General features: G+C 42.8%; 2 long non-coding RNA genes across 8 annotated transcripts in view; one reads left to right on the top strand and one right to left on the bottom strand.

Annotated features, from left to right (window-relative positions):
- The window catches only part of EPB41L4A, a 266,512-nt gene extending 254,932 nt beyond the window's left edge, over positions 1 to 11,580 (bottom strand). Inside the window, exons 1-2 of one of the 5 annotated variants that reach the window (XR_002342070.1) lie at positions 10,945 to 11,580; positions 10,118 to 10,540 (exon numbers count right to left, since the gene is read on the bottom strand). This is a non-coding gene — a long non-coding RNA (erythrocyte membrane protein band 4.1 like 4A). Of the gene's footprint in view, positions 1 to 10,117; positions 10,541 to 10,944 lie in introns of those variants that run through there. The other 4 variants (XR_002342071.1, XR_002342067.1, XR_002342069.1 and 1 more) reach the window with 4 other exon arrangements.
- Positions 10,274 to 17,984, top strand: part of LOC106509522 — a 192,898-nt gene continuing 185,187 nt past the window's right edge. For all 3 annotated transcript variants that reach the window (XR_002342073.1, XR_002342072.1, XR_001307132.2), the window contains exon 1: positions 10,274 to 10,387. This is a non-coding gene — a long non-coding RNA (uncharacterized LOC106509522). The remainder of the gene's footprint in view (positions 10,388 to 17,984) is intronic.

The raw sequence follows: 17,984 nt of genomic DNA, 5'->3' as shown, positions 1-17,984 counted from the left end.
AGGCTAGAATCCATGACAGGTATAAGGCAGTGTTGGGAAAAAAGTCAGAAAGAGGCCAGGAGCGGCCGTCATGCTCAGAAGTATAAACTGCAGGGGCTGAGAAGCCATAGGCATATCCAAGCAGGGGTGAGAAAGACCACTCTAGAGGAAGGCACAGTGGCTCATGCTGAGAACTGAGAGGAGTCTAGATGAGGGCAGGAGACATGAAAGGAGGGGAGAAGAGATGAACCTGGAAAATACTTAAAAGGTGGGATTCCAACCCCTAGAAGGATGAGGAAATTGAAGGAGAGCCCAAGCGAGAGAATCCTGACTAGGGAGCTAGAGTAGACACTGCTAGTGGCAAAGAGCACCCATAGCTCCTGCCCTCCTTCCAGTGTGAACCCCTCCCCAGTACAGCCATTTGTCTCGGAGAAACTGATGCCCAGGGAGCATCCGTTGCCTTGTCATGATGGCTCAAGAATGGTCATGAGACTTCTGTAAAAGACACAAGGAAAAGTCGGCTGGGGAACTTTGGGAGAATTTTTCTTCCTTTCCCCCAACCCCCCCCCCCCCCCCGCCAAATAAAGCCTGCTCTACTCCCATGTCACATATTGCCATGCACAAACATCATTGCTAGAACCATCTACCCATCTGCTACCAGCTGCCTATAAACCCCAACTGTCAAGATGACAGAGCAGAGAGAAGTTGGGAATTTGATGTGAGCAAATCAACTTCCTCATGTTAAAACAATCTCTAATGGAATCTCTGTAACCAGGAAACGAAACATCTTAACTGATCAAGACAGAGTGTAGGCAGCACAGGAAGACAAACAGAAGGGTGCTGATGGTGGGTTTAGACATTTAGTGTGATCTCCAGTAGGCAGTCAAGTTAGACAAAAGAGGGAAGAAGTCTGGACTAGGGGTAGAGAGGCAAACTTGCAGCACTGCTGGGGTAGGTAGCTGAGGCAATGTGCGTAACACAGCAATCTTACACCGGGATCTATGAATATCAAACTACCATGGCTTCCCTAAGAACCACCCACGTCTCTCTGAGAGCCAGCATCACTTGGGGCAGGGGTAGGGGATCATATATCCCAAAGAGAAATTCAGAAAAAAAAAGTTATTTACAAGTAACAGATCATACATAATCATGACTATCATTTATTGAGCATCTTCTATCCTAGGCGCCCAAAACTCTTTTCTCATTCTCACAATAATCCCATGAGGCATGTACCACACCCCTCAGCTTACAAATGAGCAAAGGGAAGCTAGTTCACAGAAGAGTCCTTTGGTCAATCACAGATCCAACACTGCACGGCAGACCAGGATTTATATTGGGGAGAGGGAGAGACTGAAGATGGTCACACAGCACACCAGGTAGGAAGCTGGTTCTGGGGCAAAGTGAGAGCAGTGAGGATGGTGAAGAAAAACCAATTTTGATAAGTGACAATTAAGGCAGCAGAGGCTCCAAGAACGCTTCTCAAACATGGCTCTGAATGAAGGGCAAGGCGAGACCTAAGTGGTTTAAAAACCCAAAGGTCTCTGTGGGCTCACTCAGAAACTTGACTCTCACTCTCGCCACTGGTCATTGGGAAAGCGGTGTTCTAAACAAGGTGCTTTCTAACCAGCTTCCAGGACACTGTGCCCACAAAGTTGGGACGGCTCGGCATGACTAACTGTGCTTTCTCGTGGGCTCCGAAAGTGGCATTTCTACACAATCTGCTGCTGCATTTGGTGCCCTCCTTGGTCTCAGTTGGCTGACTGCCCCCTATCATCAGAGCTTTTGGTCACTGTCCATGGGGGCCAGCACTCAGCACCTGTCAGGTTTCCTGCCACCATCTCCCTTATTCTAACTTCCTCGTGGTATGTCAATATCCTCGAAAGCAAACTTCTCATCTGTTTGGAAGCCGCTGCCAGGCCCTTTCATATCTTCAGCCATTACTAGGAGAGCCTCTGTAAGAGCCATCTCAGCCTTTGGGGACTCAGCACCAGTGTCAGTTACAGAGAAATGGATTAACAATAGGCAGCACTAAGGAAAAGTGGCTGTTTCACTAAAAAAAAAAAAAAAAAAACAGGAAATACATGGTTCAGAGGGCACAGGAATGCAATCCACATTTTGAGAATGGTGCAGATTCTCCAAAGTGTGGTTACAGGCTTTTTTTGAGTTACAAACTAAATTGGCTGGTTTCTGACCTTAACACACCTCATCTAGATCCAAAACAATGATAACAGATGCCTGGTTAATCTTAATACTTGAGACGGAGAAACAAATCTTGGGAAGCAGGAGTAAATGGCAGTCACTCATTACAACCTAAAGCAGACTGACCAGGAGCATCATGTATGAGCTTTACTGGTGGCTGAAATATCAGAGACAAAAAGCTGGGCCAAAGCTGTCAATTCCAGAGCTGGAGGGTTATGGCAAATGTGATATCTGACTTGTCCTGTTTATAACAGGTCCACAGAAAAATCCATTGTGCATCAGAATAAAACCTTATAATTTGTCATAAAAACCTGGTATTTAACTTATTGACCCTGTCTTTTCCATTATGCCTTAGAATAGTGTCAGATGAGGTATATGCAGATTCAAGAGTAAAATGGGTGGTGCAGTAAGATTAAAAACTACACCGATGTTCACCGATTGTGTAAACCCACACTGTGAAAGCAACTGATACTGTTCTCCCATGGTTTACAGAACAGGAGACAAGGAAGAAATGCAACTACGGTGTGAGGCTACTATCCATTCTCGAAATTCACCCTTCTTCCAAAAGATTCTCAGCTACAAAGGGAAAGTTATATTTTTCAAAGAAAGAGAGAGAAAGACTTAATAGATACCTCTGCAATACAAAAATGGTGTAACTCATGCTTTCTGAAATAGCTCTAGTCAGCAATTCAATGTGCTGCATGCATTCAGTCCACTGCACCATCTCATTTTCTACCCATTATCAGTACAAAAATTAGAGTATCTTGGCAACAGATTTTTCACAGGGAGATTCACTTTATTCTATGATCTTTTTTGAGAAATAATAAAATGGCAGAGGAACCTCATTATCCAGATGATTTTCAATATGGCCTATTCCAACAGTAACACTCCATTCATTATTCAAATTACAGGGAATAAGCATTTATTACATGTGGTGTACAGCTCGAGTGGGGATCACAGGTAAGGGCTTTCAGGCTTCTGGGGGACACAGACATGTCCAGAAATAGTGCTTGCAATGTGCTAAATGCTGTAACAGGATGTGTGCAAGGCACTGACAAGCACTTAACTCTAGCAGGTCAGTCTGGGTTGAAGGCTTTCTAGCAGATGGGACACTCAATTCAAGTCTTAAAAGATGAGTTCAGAGGAGTGTGTACTTAGGGAAAGGCTAAAGGGTACCACTCAGCAGGAACCCCAGGCACTAGAGAATCTGGTATGTTGGGGACTCTGAGCAGTTCTACGTACCCAAAGAGCAAGTTTGGGAGGACACACAGATCTGCTGAAGGTCTAGATCAGGTAGGGTGCCAACTCAAACAGTAAGGTTGAACTTTGTATGTATACACGAATGAAGCACTAACAGAAGAAGGAGCAGATGAGAAAACGAGGAGAAAGAATCAAGTTAACATTTTCTGAGTGCTTATTATATCCAAGGCACCATGAACTTAGGAAGTGGGTATTATTTTGGCCTATTTTACAGATGGGAAATTGAGATTCAGAGAAGATAAGCATTTTTCTGAAGGCCCCACAGCTACGAGTAATCAGTGGAGACAAAATGCAAATCCAAGTGATCTGACCTAGAGCCCGCGTTTTTAATCACTTCAGTATACTGTTTCTGGTATAAGAACATTAAGAAAGTTAAAGATACAGATATTGCATTGTTTTCGTGCACTCCCATGTTCACAGCTGCACTATTTACTGTAGCCAAAACATGGAAGCAACTTAAATGACCATCAATAGATGAATGGATAAAGATGTGGTATATATTCACAATGGAATACGACTCAACCATAAAAAAAGAATGAAATGCCATTTGCAGCAACATGAATGGACCTAGAGATTGTCATACTAAGTGAAGTCAGCAAGAGGAAGACAAATACCATATGAAATCACTTATATGTGGAATATAAAATAGGAAACAGATGAACATATCTATGAAACAGAAACAGGTTGCCGTGGGGGAGGGAAGGATTAGGAGTTTGGGATTAGCAGATGCAAACTACTATATATAGGATGGGTAAACAACAGGGTCCTACTGTATAGCATGGGGAACTATACTCAATATGATGTGCTAAACCAAAATGGAAAAGAATACACATGAATAACTGAACCACTCTGCTGTACAGCAGAAATCTGATTTAGAACAAAGTAAATCATCTATACCTCAATAAAATTATTAAAAAGAAAAAAAGATATTACATTGTTTTCACTATCTGTAAGGCACACCATCCATCCCTCCAAAAGAGAAAAAAGACAGCATCCAAAAGTTAGTTTGGGAATTCCATTTGTGGCTCAGTGGCAACAAATCTGACTAGTATCCAGGGGGACACAGGTTCAATCCCTGGCCTTATTCAGTGGCTTGAGGCTCTGGCATTGCCCAGAGCTGTGGTGTAGGTCACAGACGTGGCTTGGATCTGGTATTGCTGTGGCTGTGGCTGTGGTATAGGCCAGCGGCTATAGCTCCAATTAGACTCTTAGCCAGGCAACTTCCATTTGCCACAGGTGCGGCCCTAAAAAAGCAAAAAAAAAAAGTTAGTTTGCATTCAATGTGAAAGGCTATGCACCAAACCCAAAAGAATAAGGGAAGGTGCTAGTCTTCCACGCAATGGGTGGTGGTTCTCAAAAGAGGTAATTTTGCCCATTAAGGGGACATTTGGCAACATCTGGGGATGTTTTTATTGTCAAAATTAGGCAAGAGGTGCTAAGGCATCTAATGAGTAGAAGCTACAAATACTGTTAAACAGCCATTATCCTACAATGGAAGAGACAGCAACCCACAACAAAGAATTACCTAGCTCCACTATGATGCAACCTGACATAAACCACTGAAAATGAGTTTCCTATCTTTGTTTGGTAATGAAAATAACTAGCCACTGTCCATATGGCTAATGGAAGGTCAAGCTCGGAGTTTTGATCCTGTAACTCTTTTTTTTCTTTCTTTCTTTTTTTGGCTGCACCTATGGCATGTGAAAGTCCCCAGGCCAGGGATCGAATCCACACCACAGCATCGATCTGAGCCACAGCAGCAACAATGCCAGATCCTTAACCTGGTGAGTCACCAGGGAACTCCAGACCCTACAATTACTTCAGATTTAACTTTATGACCACCTGCTATGGTCTGAATGTTTATGTCCCCAAAAAATTCATCTGTCAGAAATTTAACGCCCAATGCAGTGGTTTTTAGGAGGTGGGGCCTTTGGGATTAGTGCCCTTATAAAGCAGGCCAGCAGAGCTCCCAAGCCCCTCCTGTCACATAAGAGCACAACAAGAAGTTTTCAACCTGGAAGAGGGTCCTTACTCAACCATGCTGGCTCCCTGATCTCAGACTTCCAGCCTCTAAAACTATGAGAAATAAGTTTCTCTTGTTTATAAGCTACCCAGTCTGTGGTATTTTCTTATAGCAGTCTGAATACTAGCCATGCTTAAAAGCAACAAAAGTTCTGCATTGGTTTAAGTTTAATTAAATGTTAGTTCCAGCTTAACATTATCTAATTCAAGAACAATTACTCTAATGGGGCTACAAAAAGTGTGACCCACCATTGACCAAGGAAAATTCTAAGTTCCAAGAGAAGGATAGCTATTACTCAGAGATACCAAACAATGCTTTCCCTCTTAAACGGCTTTTAAATCACTTGCAAACCATGGATAATAAGTGACATTTTTAATCATTTTTTTTTTCAAGGAACAACAACTTCTTGTAAAAGTGAGGGGAAATTTAAGTCTAAGAATCTAACACATAGCATGTGTCTATACAAAATAAAGCTATACTGTCATCGAAATTTGCTAAGAGCAAATTTAGGTACACTTAACAACAAAAAAGGTAAATATGCAAGGTGATGAAGGTGATAATTCAATGGTAGGATGGTGGGAATCCTTTCATAATGTATATATATAGTAAGCCATCAAGTTGCACACTTTAAATATATTACCATTTCATTTGTCAATTATACCTCAATAAAGCTGAAAAATATTTTCAATCACTTCTTAAAATTTTGTGGTAGCATTTACATAGCAGTTCATCTTAAACAGCCATGAGATGAATATCACATGTGACTTTTAGAAACCTAGATGCAGTGTGAAAGAGGGGTACTTCTATCCCAGTCCTATTTTACTAACCAATCAAGACCCCCAGTCAATCTTACATTAACAGAAATGTTGGTGTATGATTACTTGCTTCAACCTATGTTTATAAGGTCTCTCACCTTGTACCTTATATGGGTGGTATCAAAAGACAGAGGTATTCACAAATATAATTAATATGATTTGTGAAAAACTGTTGCTTTTCCCCAATCTCCTTATATGTTTTCCTTACAAGTCCAACTGGAATGAAAATTCCAATTCATGGTAAGTGCGATGCATATAAATTTAGGCACCTAACTTTGTTTTTCTAGTTTATTAGGAAGTTTTTAATCAAAGCATCAAAACTGACTCACAGTATTCCCTCAGGAACCTCAGAATGATTAGGAAGTATCTTCATTTAAAAACTGTGTGAATTGTCAACAAAGCTGTCTAAAAAACAGTTAATGGAATTTCCATATTGTTGTGATGTTGGTTTCATTAATTTAGTCAAACACATTGAGGCAAAAGTAAGCCCCTCAGAGTTTATTACATAACTACTCTGAGAACTAAAATCTTGCTGAAACGAAAAACTGGTTCTTATTTGCAGCAGCGATTCTGAGGACTCAATCATCAAACCTAATGCTTTTTTTCCCCTAAAATACTTTTGTTAATCACACAAGTTATAAAAGTAGCCTGAGCCACATTCAAGTTTTGCTTTCAAAGAGGACGAAAAGGAAGACTGTGAACTCCCCCAGCACAGAACACTGCAAACGATATAACAAAAGTTTCCCTGAACAAACATTGCTCAAAAAACCAAGAGACCAACCACAGCAGAAATTCTTACTAAAATAAACAACAGAGATAGCAGCAGAGCACACACAGCTAAAAGCTATTGTGTGGCTTGACAGAACCAATAGCATTCAGTTTATATAAACTTGGGTTTTTAAATCTTGGACAGGGCTCAAACTACGAACTGCTTGCAAAAGACTTTCTGTTTGTCAAGGTGAGGTTACCTCTACAGCAAGAGAAGATGGCAAATTTCTACATCACATTGGTATGAACGCAAAGATACTGTGTCTTATTTTGCGAATTAATTATTTTCCATTTAAACGCTACTCATCTTAACATATAAGATGCATAACTATTGTCTTCAGGCTGAAATGTTTTCCATGGGAACAAATACATCAATTCTTTTTCTCAAGTCAATGAAAAACTTTGATCTGAGTTGCAGAAAATCACTTCATAACTACCTTTTCAATGAGTAATTTGGTGCTTAAACAAATCCAAAGAGTGCTTTTCAAAAACAGCACAAAGAAAAAAATGTTTTACCAAGTTTCTCTCATTTGTCCTTTACTTCTCTTTACTACAATTAATCTTTTTTAAGCTACAAATGCATTATTATAACAGTAATGCAAACAAAGTTTTAGGTAACTATATAGGAATCAAAAATTCCTTTCATAAAAAGATGAAATGTGTGAATAATTTTAACACAAGATTAGATATCTTCATTTGAGATAGAAGGTGAAAAAGGGCCATCTCCATATAAATATTAGGAAATATTTTCACCCAAAAAAGATTTTTCGGTTTTAATTTCAGGGAAAATATCATATGCTTAACTTTGACTTGAATTAGTGATAACCAAAATTATCAAATGTGCTACCTACTATAATAGTAATTTTACTTACAAACTAAAGCAGAAGGTAAAGAAAATGTCAAGCATGCACAGAGTAATGTACACAAATTCATTCAGCATTTGAATACCATCTACATATGAGACACTGTTCATATATTATACCATTTGTAAATATGCATTTAGTACATACCACAAGTAGATAGTTGCTTAACACGTGCATTTTATAGCAGCATGTAGTTACAGATAACGTGGTTAACTTTAGCAGACATGTGTGTTACACATATGGCCATCAAAATAATTGTGGCATGCTTTTGTGACACTGAAAGAGGCCACGTCTGTTGCAAAATGATTACTTCCAACAAAAAATTGCTTAAATTACTGTTCAGTTAAATGGCATATATCCAAAATAACAGCTTTACAAAGTTGCCATGGCCTTTGAATCAGTCACTGGTTTTCAACCTATTTGTAAAACAAGATAAGCACCATCAGGTTATAAAAAGTAATTATGAATCAGGATTTTCTGATTCATGTTTCTTTGACAAAATTATTCCATTTGATCCCAAGTCTTGGCTGCTCTCATGACAGAATAATGCACAGGCTCCAAAGCTGACAGGAGTAGGGCTTTCATGATTAAATGGGAAGCTCACACACCAGATGACTTTAGACTTCAGAAAGATTTCTTTGTTACTTTAGAATCAGATCATAAGTTATCTTTCTCTAATTGTTCTAAGCCAATGAGCATCTATGTATTATCAAAAATGTATGGGTTATTTCTGAATTTTGCCTATTTTATTTACACAGCACACCAAAGAATGTTACATCATCTTGTAAAGTAAGTTCTTTTCCAGATTGCATGGGGGTGGGGGGCTGGTTGGGCATTAGAACATAAGAAGTTAAAAATATACAATGAACACTCTCTCCTAAAAGAGAGCCTTTTATTGGCCTTGAAAGAAAACACTAAAAGAGAATCTGACTTTCACTCACTATAATTACAGGGAAACAGTATTCAAAACAATTTCCTAAAGGGTTAATTTTATCTGTGGCTTTAATTGATCATTTTTAACCCCTTGCTCCTGAAGGAAAAAAAAAAAAAAAAAGACAACTGTGAAATTAAAATTCTGTACACCAAGAATGGTAATAACAAAACTGAAGCTTTTTTTGGTCAGGAACAGTTACTCTAGTATGCATAAAGCTAAGTAAAAACTGATTCACACCAGGAAATCCCCAGAGCCTACGCCATTAGGATTAACTTTTGAAATGACACGGCTAGGAGAGGACAATTGGCAGCCTGAATTTGATTTCACAGACGGACTGGTGTATGGGAGGGAGGGAAAAAGAAAGGATGGTTTCCCTTCATCAGATTCAGCTGATGAGATATCTAAAATGCCTAAGTGATTTAAAACTGAAGGAGAAAGGGAAACAACAAAACACTCCAGATTCCGATCGTCTCTAGGTAGCTACGTCGTTGCGAGAAAAAAAAAAAAAAAAAAAAAAAAACAAGCGCGCAGGCGCGTCCATCAGGTTGTCAACCACAAACATAAGAACACATCAAAATTAAGGAAGTGGATGTCTGTAAGCTCCCACAACCTTTGTGTTTGGGGTTCCCTAGGTTAATAGCAGTAATTGCATTTTAATGACCCACAAAGAGGTGCAAAGTTATTACCTCGATAGGACAGATGTTTACTTAAACGTAGAGATAAAACCAGGTTGCTTTTGGAAAAGGAAATTATTTTCCGGCCAAATGTAGCATTACCCAACCACAAACACAGGCGACACATTCACAATCACCCCATAAAAGTGTTCCAATGAGTGCACTATTTTACTTTCCGAATAACCCTAACAAGAAAAAAAGCCTTCAACAAAGCCGAAGGAAATCGTGCCATTAACACTGTATGCTGCCTTTATATTCAATTCTGCGCTTCTTCGCGAGCTGCGAGGGGCGGGGATGGGGGGTTTAAAAGCTTCTGAAGAAAACCGAAGTAGGGAAGAGTTTGGGTTGCAGTTGCAGAACCGTGGACTATCCTACGAGACGTCAAAACTTACTTTCCTTTATGAAGGACTTAAAGTTAACCCACCCTGACACGTCTACCCTCAGCCTGAGCGCGGGGGGCGGCTGTCGCTCGTTCCCATCTCGCTGGACCGCAGCCGCCCGCCCCGCCGGGTGACAGCCCTGGGACAAAGCCACCGACCCCCGAGCCCGCCCGGCTGCGCCCCTACCCCCACCCCCGGCACACTCCCCCGGCCCGCGCCTACCTTGATGCCCTGCTGCTGAGTGGTGAGGGTTAACTTGGATTCATTCAGAAGCAAAACTTCGCAGTAAAATTCTTCCGGAACAGCGCAGAAACAGCCCATGTCGGCTGTGGCCGGCCTCGGCCGGGTGAGAAAGCTGCGACCCAGCGCGAGCCGCCCCCTCCCCTCAGAGGCGAGGCATTAATTTATTGTCCGCGCCGCGGCGAGGACGAGAGGACCGGTTGCCGGCGGGGTCCAGGGCGGCGAAGACCCGCGGCCGGGCGCTAGCAGGAGGTAAGGAGCACGGAGAAGCCCGGGAGAGTCAGCGCCCGGGAGCCGCCCGGGCAGCGCCGGCGGAACTGGGCGCGGAGGGCGGCGGCGCGTCCCCGCGCATCCTGAGGCTCGGGCTCCTCCGAAGGCGGGGGCACCGCGGCCCCTCCCGCAACCCTGGGGACGACAAAAGTCGCCTGTCAAAGGGGACAAGAGGCAAGAAAAGGGAGGGACGAAAGCTCCAGGCCCTCCTCGGGCTTGGAAGCCTCTAGAAGCTTTGCAGCCCCCGCCACCCACGCCCGGCCGATGCGCTGCCTCAAACGCAAAGGCCTCTCCTCCGCCGCGAGGGTCCCCAGCGGGCGCGCACTTCCAGCTCCCACCCCACACCGCAGCCGTCAGTCTGGTCCGCCGACTGGGGAACACTGGGCTGTTCCTTTGTGTTAAGGGGTACCCACGACGTTCCGGCCCCACTGCAGGGGCAGTGGCGAGGGTCGCCTCTCAATCAGCTACCTCCACCCCGCCCCCAGCCCACGGGCACCGGGAAGCCAGAAAAGGGTCGGAAAGGACATCAGTCTCCTTACCACGACCCGCGGAGCAGAGGTCAGCTCGTCGCGGGGCGCGGATCCCGTCTGAGGATCCCCGAGTTCATCACGGGTTTCTGTGTGTGGCCAAGTTGAAGCTTTCCCTCCGAGAACCCCTTGCCCCGGCGGCAGAGTGCTGCTTCTGCGAGAGATTCAGAGAAGCTGGCAGTCGGGGGACTTGAGGGCGAAGGGGCGGGCGCCCCGGCTGGGAACGCGGCCGGCGGGCTGGTGGGGTGTGCCCTGGGCGCGCCAGGCCGCGGCGGCTCCCGGGAAAGTTCTCTAGGCGGTGCTAGGGGTGGCGCCCGGGGCGGGAGCAGCCCAGGTGCAGCTGGACCGGGCCCGGGCGTCCGCAAAAGGTCCCGGAGCGAAGCGGGGACCCAGTGGCCGGGAAGGGGTCGTCCCTTCTGGGCGGGGTCTCGGCTGGGGATGGAGGGCGGAGCGGAGGTGGTCAAATAGCGAGGTGCTGAAGGTCCGCATGAAAACCCGCGTGGCGCCGGGGCCGAGCCATCTCGCCGTCTGGGACCCTGGCCACCTCACAGTGTCGGTTTCCTGAGTAGACCCAGAGGTTTGCTGGAAGGCAGGGCGCAGCTCTACTCGGACCCTGGCGTTCGGTGCTCGCAGTCCCACGCCTTCCGCGCGACCGGCTGTGTCCAGCACGGACGGGCACAATAGCTCTGAGGCTGCAGTGACCCCTGGTGGGTCCCTGTGTCCGTGCACGAGCAACCGAGGCTGGGGTGAGGCAGGGCCCCCGCTGGCCTTCGGAGCAGGTGCAATCTGTGCTCTCCAGCTGGGAACCAGAAGCGAGTTAATGCAAGTGGAAGCTAAGAGGAGACACAAGGGGAATACACTGGGTAGGGTTGATGGTAGGCCTCCCAGAAATCCTCTCTACTTTACATAGAGTACCAGAGCAAGGGCTTCAGCATCAGGCATAGTTTTGAGTTCCCCACCACCACCACTTGTAAGCTAGGGAGCCAAAGCACAAAAAAATTTGCTTAAAGCCTAGGACATCTGTACTTTAAAACAAAAACAAACAACAGTAACACACACACACACACACACACACACAAACAAAAACCGACATCCACAGCACAGTAGAATGGAATTGCACAGTCCAACTTTGGAAGGAATTTCCTCCCATACACAAAAGACTTTCTTTAGGAAGCCTCCTTCCCTGCTGTCTCAGCCAGATTTCAACATGAATTAGTAAAAACCCCAAAGTGTGATAAACCCATCGTATTTGTTATGAACTTAACCTAAAGCTACAAATCAAACCCTGGGGGTTTTTTTTGGTTGGTTGGTTTGGTTTGGTTTTTTGTTTGTTTTTTGCTTTTTAGGGCCGCACCCGCAGCATATGGAGATTCCCAGACTAGGGGTCTAATCAGAGCTGTAGCCAGCCTAGGGCACAGCCACAGCAACACAGGATCCAGGGGCATCTGCAACCTACACCACAGCTCACAGCAATGCCAGATCCTTAACCCACTGAGCAAGGCCAGGGATGGAACCCACAACCTCGTGGTTACTAGTCGGATTTGTTTCCCCTGCACCACAGTGGGAACTCCAAACCCTCTTTTATCTTTCAAGCATTCTGTGAAATTGAAGCAGATTTTGAGTTGCCAGTGGAATTGTATGTCCAACTTGGGTTGCACTGGCAGTTTTGCCTCAGGTGAGCTGATATCTTATTATTATAGATTTTAGTGTCTTTATTTGTAGAATCTTTTCTGTAATATAATATTCCTGATACAAATTACCAAATGTGATTGAAAGATTGCATAGAAGGTTTTTATTCTTTACTACAGTATCCAGTAGAGCCACTTAGGCTTGCAAAAACAAAAGATAAGACCCAGGTATAATCATTTGTTGACTAGTTTGGGGTTTTGCTGCCACCTGTTTTATGTTCTTTGATTTTGTGGTTTTGTTTTGTTTTACCTCCAATGGTAATGAAAAGGCTGGAGGTTGGGGGTGGGGCAAGGGTTCTGTTCTAGACTCCCCACAAGGAAAAATACAAAACCATGGAGTCCTGTACATATGACACAGCCTTTTCTGCACAAGGCATTTTCTTTTCCATTTCTTTATTGGACTGGAGAAAAGAAAATCTACTTAACACAAAATTAGAGTTTCCGGAGAAAACAGGAATTCTGTAAGAAGTTTTTTTTTTTTTTTTTTTTTTTTTTAAACAGCCTATTGAGTTATTTAAATGAGTAGGACACTGTGGGCCTTTCTGGGAACAGCCCCCACCCCTTGTGTCCTTTGGCCTCTTGTATATGGAAAAGCTTTAGCCCACTAGGCCTTCCCCATGTTCCAAAGAGAAAACTTAATCAGAGAGGTGAGAAAACACAGAAAGGAAAACAGTCAAGCAAGGCAAAAATCATAGTATTTTGGCTGTAAAATGAAGTCAAGGACCTTCAGTTCTTCCTCAAAGGCAGATAATGTTCTGAGTCATAGCCTTTCATTGCTTTGAAGATACTAAAACCCCCCACCAGGTAGAAGTTAACTGCTGACTACCAGCTGGTAGACCCCAAATTGGTTGGAACCAGTAGGTTGATGATGTTAACTCCTGAAGCATCACCTTGTTACCTTACCACCAATCGATCAGAAGGATGTTCACAAACTGATCAGGCACCGGCCACCCTCTCCCTCACCTTGTCTTTAAAAACCCTTCCCTGGGAGTTCCCTGGTGGCTCAGTGGGTTAAGGATTCAGCATAGTCACTGCTGTGGTGTGGGTTCAGTCCCTGGCCCTGGGATGCCATGGACGAGGCCAAAAGAAATAAAAATTAAACAAAAAACAAACAAACAAACAAAAAAAACCCTTCCTTGAAAGCTGTCACGGAGTTCAGGTCTTTTGAGCATGAGCTGCCCCTTCTCCTGGTTTGTGTTGCAATAAACACCAAACTTTCCTTCACCATTACACAGTGTCAGGAGGTTGGCTTTACTTGGGGTAGGCTAATGGACCCGTTTGGTTCAGTAACACTAAAACTGGCACACTCTAAACTGAATATATTTTAAGTATATGATTTGGCAAGTTTTGACATACATATTCATAAAACCATCACCGCAGTCAAGCTAGTAAACCTGTCCGTCGCTCCCTAAAGTTTCTTCCTGTACCTTTGTAACCTCTCCCTCTAACTCTTCAGCACACCTCACCTCCCAGGCAACCACACACCTGCTTTCTGTCACAGTAGATTATCAAAATTTTCTAGAGTTTTATATAAATGGAGTAATTATACCAAGACTTTTTCTTGTCTGATTTGTTTCACCTCGCATAATTGTTTTGATATTTATCCATGTTGTTATGTACATCAATAGTTTTTTCATTCGTATTGCTCTGTAGCTTCGTATTGCTTTGAATATGTGTATACCATAACTTGTGTATCCATTCATTTGTTTGGTTTCTAGTTTTTGACTCTTCCAACTAATACGAATGCTTCTGTGAAGGCTGTACTAGTCAGCTCCAGCTGCTAAAACAAAATGCCATGGGCTGGGTGGCTTAAACAGCACTCGTTTTCTTACAGATCTGGACACTCGAAGTCCAAGATCAAGGTGCTAGGATGGTTTTATTCTGACGAAACCTCTTCTACTGGCGTCTAGTTGGCTGCCATCCCACTGTGTGCGCTCACATGCCCTTATCTTTCTTGGGAGCTATGGTCGGAGACCATGAGCTACGTGTGTTCTCATATAAGAATACTAAATCTATCCTATCAGGGCCCTACCCTTATGACTCCTTTAACCTTAATTACCTCCGTACAGGCCCTCCAAATAATAGTCACGTTAGGGGTTAGAGCTTCAATATAGAGATTTGGAGGGGATACAATTCAGTCCATAGCAAAGATCCACACCTTTGTGTGGACTTGTAATTTGTTTGTTTGTTTGTTTATGCCACAGAGGGCAGTGACTTGATGTAGGATCTCAGTTCCCAAACCAGGGATTGAGCCCAGGTTGTAGTGGTGAAAGCACCAAGTCCCAGCCACTACACCACTGGGGAACTTCCAATGTTTTTATTTATCTTGAAATTAAAAAAAAAAAAGAAATCGTTGAATCAGAAGATAGACAAATGGTAAATAATAGTAAAGCTGCTAATATCATTTGTCATTCAGGAAATAAGAATTAAAATCACCATTAAATACTACTACAGTCCTAATAATGGCTATACCACCATGCCAAGTATTGGCGAGGTAAGAAACAATTAGTGCTCTCTTACACTGCTGGTATGAATGTAAGGCGGTAGAATCTTTGGATAACACTTTGACAGTTTTTTAAAAAGTTGAACGTATACAGTCCACAGGATCTTGGAAGAAAACTTTCTCTGCCTATCCACAGGAACAAATTAACAAGATACTATTCAAACACATTTTCCCCCCAGGAGAATCATATAGTTTTTCAACATGTGCATAACATAATACAGTCTATTTTAAGCATTGTGTCAAAACCTTTGATCTCTCTTCAGAGATTTTTAGGAAAATATTTTCTTTGGTCAAGATGACGTTTTGTCATAATAAGCCTAAGTAAATGAGTCAAATGACAAACAAATTCAGAGTAGATAGAATTTTATGGAAATATGTAGACCATCTGTGAAGGACTGCAGGAATCCCATCCTGGAAGAAGCCACTTCACTTTACATAAAACAGGCCCCCACCCCTTGCTGAAACACGCACTTCAAAATGCCAGACCCACAATTCTACTTAAAGCACCATATTCTTCTTAGGAAGATGTATTTAAACAATTCATGTCCTCTGTCATCTTTATATAATTTTACATTTTCCAAACTTCAGAAAATTAACTAACTTGAAAAAAAAGAGGAAAAAAACCACCTTGAAAACCTTGACGGTAAATAATTTAATTACTTAAATACCTGACGGCAATGCAGCAGAATCACCAGGAAGACTTGTTAAAACACAGATTCCAGCCCCACCCCCAGAGTTTTGGATTCAGGAGGTCTGGAATGGGGCCTGAGAATTTGGATTTCTAGCGAGTTCCCAGGTAATGCTGATGGTGCATATGGGAACTACACTTTGAGAACCACTACTTTAGAGCTTATCTCTCAAAAAATTTTTTTAAAACAGGTTGTTTCTAATTACCTGTGAATAATTTTTTTAAAGGGGACGCTTTACCAGCAGCCCCCTGCTTATTCTACCCCATCCATCACAATAATGCCTGTCAAAGAAAAGGGTCTTGAAGACCCTGCCAAGTCGGGTACCTAACAAAGAGTAGTTTTAAGGAAGGGAGCTATTGTCATACTACCACCTAGTCTATTTGGATACCTTACTCATTTTTCTTTCTCATGTATATGTGCCCAGACATATACATTCAGTTTTTAAGACCATCCTGCCTTCTGACTCACTTCATATATATGTAATTAACCAGCTGTCCTATCCTCTAAGTACTGAAGCCTTAGATCCCGTTTGTTGAAATGCCTCAAGGGCGTTACCCACATTTCAAGGGAAATCATCTCCCAAGATGGCTATCTAAGCTGTTTCTTCATCCTTATGATCTTGTAAATGTTCTTTGGAGTTTAGGGAGAATTCTTACTTTGCATAGTTTTTAATCCTTGTGGATATGGTTCATATTTAGTATGAAAGGTTTGAAACTTTGGCTTTGAAATACCCTAGTCTCCCCTTTGTTGTTCAAATGTATACTAGCAAAAAATAAGAGCAGAGCTAGTTAATAGGTCTAGTTCCTTTGGGGACGTTTTTTGAGTTTTTAAAGCAGGTTAACATCCATCACCTCTTAGATTAAAAGAGATTCCAAAGATTGGCAAGAGAAATGGGTCTTTTGTTACATGATAGGTGGAATTTTAGATTGATTTAGGTTTTCTGAAATGCAATGGGTCATACATAAAATAAATACATGTACACACTGAACCAGAAATTAGATATCTAGGAGTTTATCCTTATCAAATAATAGATATGTATATAAAAATATATTTACTACAGCAGGTTTATGATATTAAAACTTTTTAAACAATCTAAGTACCCAACTACCAGGAGTTATTGGATTAACTTATCATGTTTGCATATAATAGAATACTCAGTAGTAATTAGAAAAGATGACATTGATGTAAATGCACTGACGTGGAAAGCTACCCAAGGTAAGCAGTGAAGTAAAAAAAGAACAGCTTATATAATAGCGGAAATGTCCATTTTTGTGTGTTTGTTTTTAGGGTCCTACTCACCGCATCTGGAAGTTTCCAGGTTAAGTATCGAAACAGAGTTGTAGCTGCAGGTCTATGCCACAGCCTCATCAACACTGGATCCCAGTCACGTGTGCAACCTATTCTGCAGCTTGGAGCAACTCTGAATCCTTAACCCATTGAGCAAGGCCGGGGATCAAACCCATATCCTCAATGACTTTTTGTGAGGACTCTATTTATTCTCACCCACTGAGCCACAATGGGAACTCTTTTTTTTTTTTTTTTTTTTTGTCTTTTTGCTATTTCTTGGCCGCTCCCGCGCATATGGAGGTTCCAGGCTAGGGTCGAATTGGAGCTGTAGCACCAGCCTATGCAGAGCCACAGCAACGCGGGATCCGAGCCGCATCTGCAACCTACACCACAGCTCACGGCAACGCCGGATCGTCAACCCGCTGAGCAAGGGCAGGAACCGAACCCGCAACCTCATGGTTCCTAGTCGGATTCGTTAACCACTGCGCCACGACGGGAACTCCGGAACTCTTGTTTGTTTTTATTTTTATTTTATTTTATTTCATTTTATTTTATTTTATTTTATTTTATTTTATTTTATTTTATTCTATGCTTTATAGGCCCGTTCCTGTGGTATATGGAAGTTCCCAAGCTAGGGGTTGAATCTGAACTACAGCTGCTGGCCTACACCACAGCCACAGCAACTTGGGATCCAAGCAGCATATGTGACCCATATCACAGGTCATGGCAATGTCAGATCCCTGACCCACTGAGACCAGGGATCGAACCCACATCATCATGGATACTAGTCAGATTCATTTCCACTGAGCCACATTGGGAACTCCTCCTTGTTTGTTTTTAAAAGAAAGTTTGCATTTTTTTTTTTTACAGTGAGCATGAATTAAT

This window comes from Sus scrofa, chromosome 2 (assembly GCF_000003025.6).
Source record: "Sus scrofa isolate TJ Tabasco breed Duroc chromosome 2, Sscrofa11.1, whole genome shotgun sequence".
Taxonomy (NCBI): Eukaryota; Metazoa; Chordata; class Mammalia; order Artiodactyla; family Suidae; genus Sus; species Sus scrofa.
The sequence above is the reverse complement of the archived record's forward strand: the minus strand, read 5'-3'. Positions and strand labels throughout refer to the sequence as shown.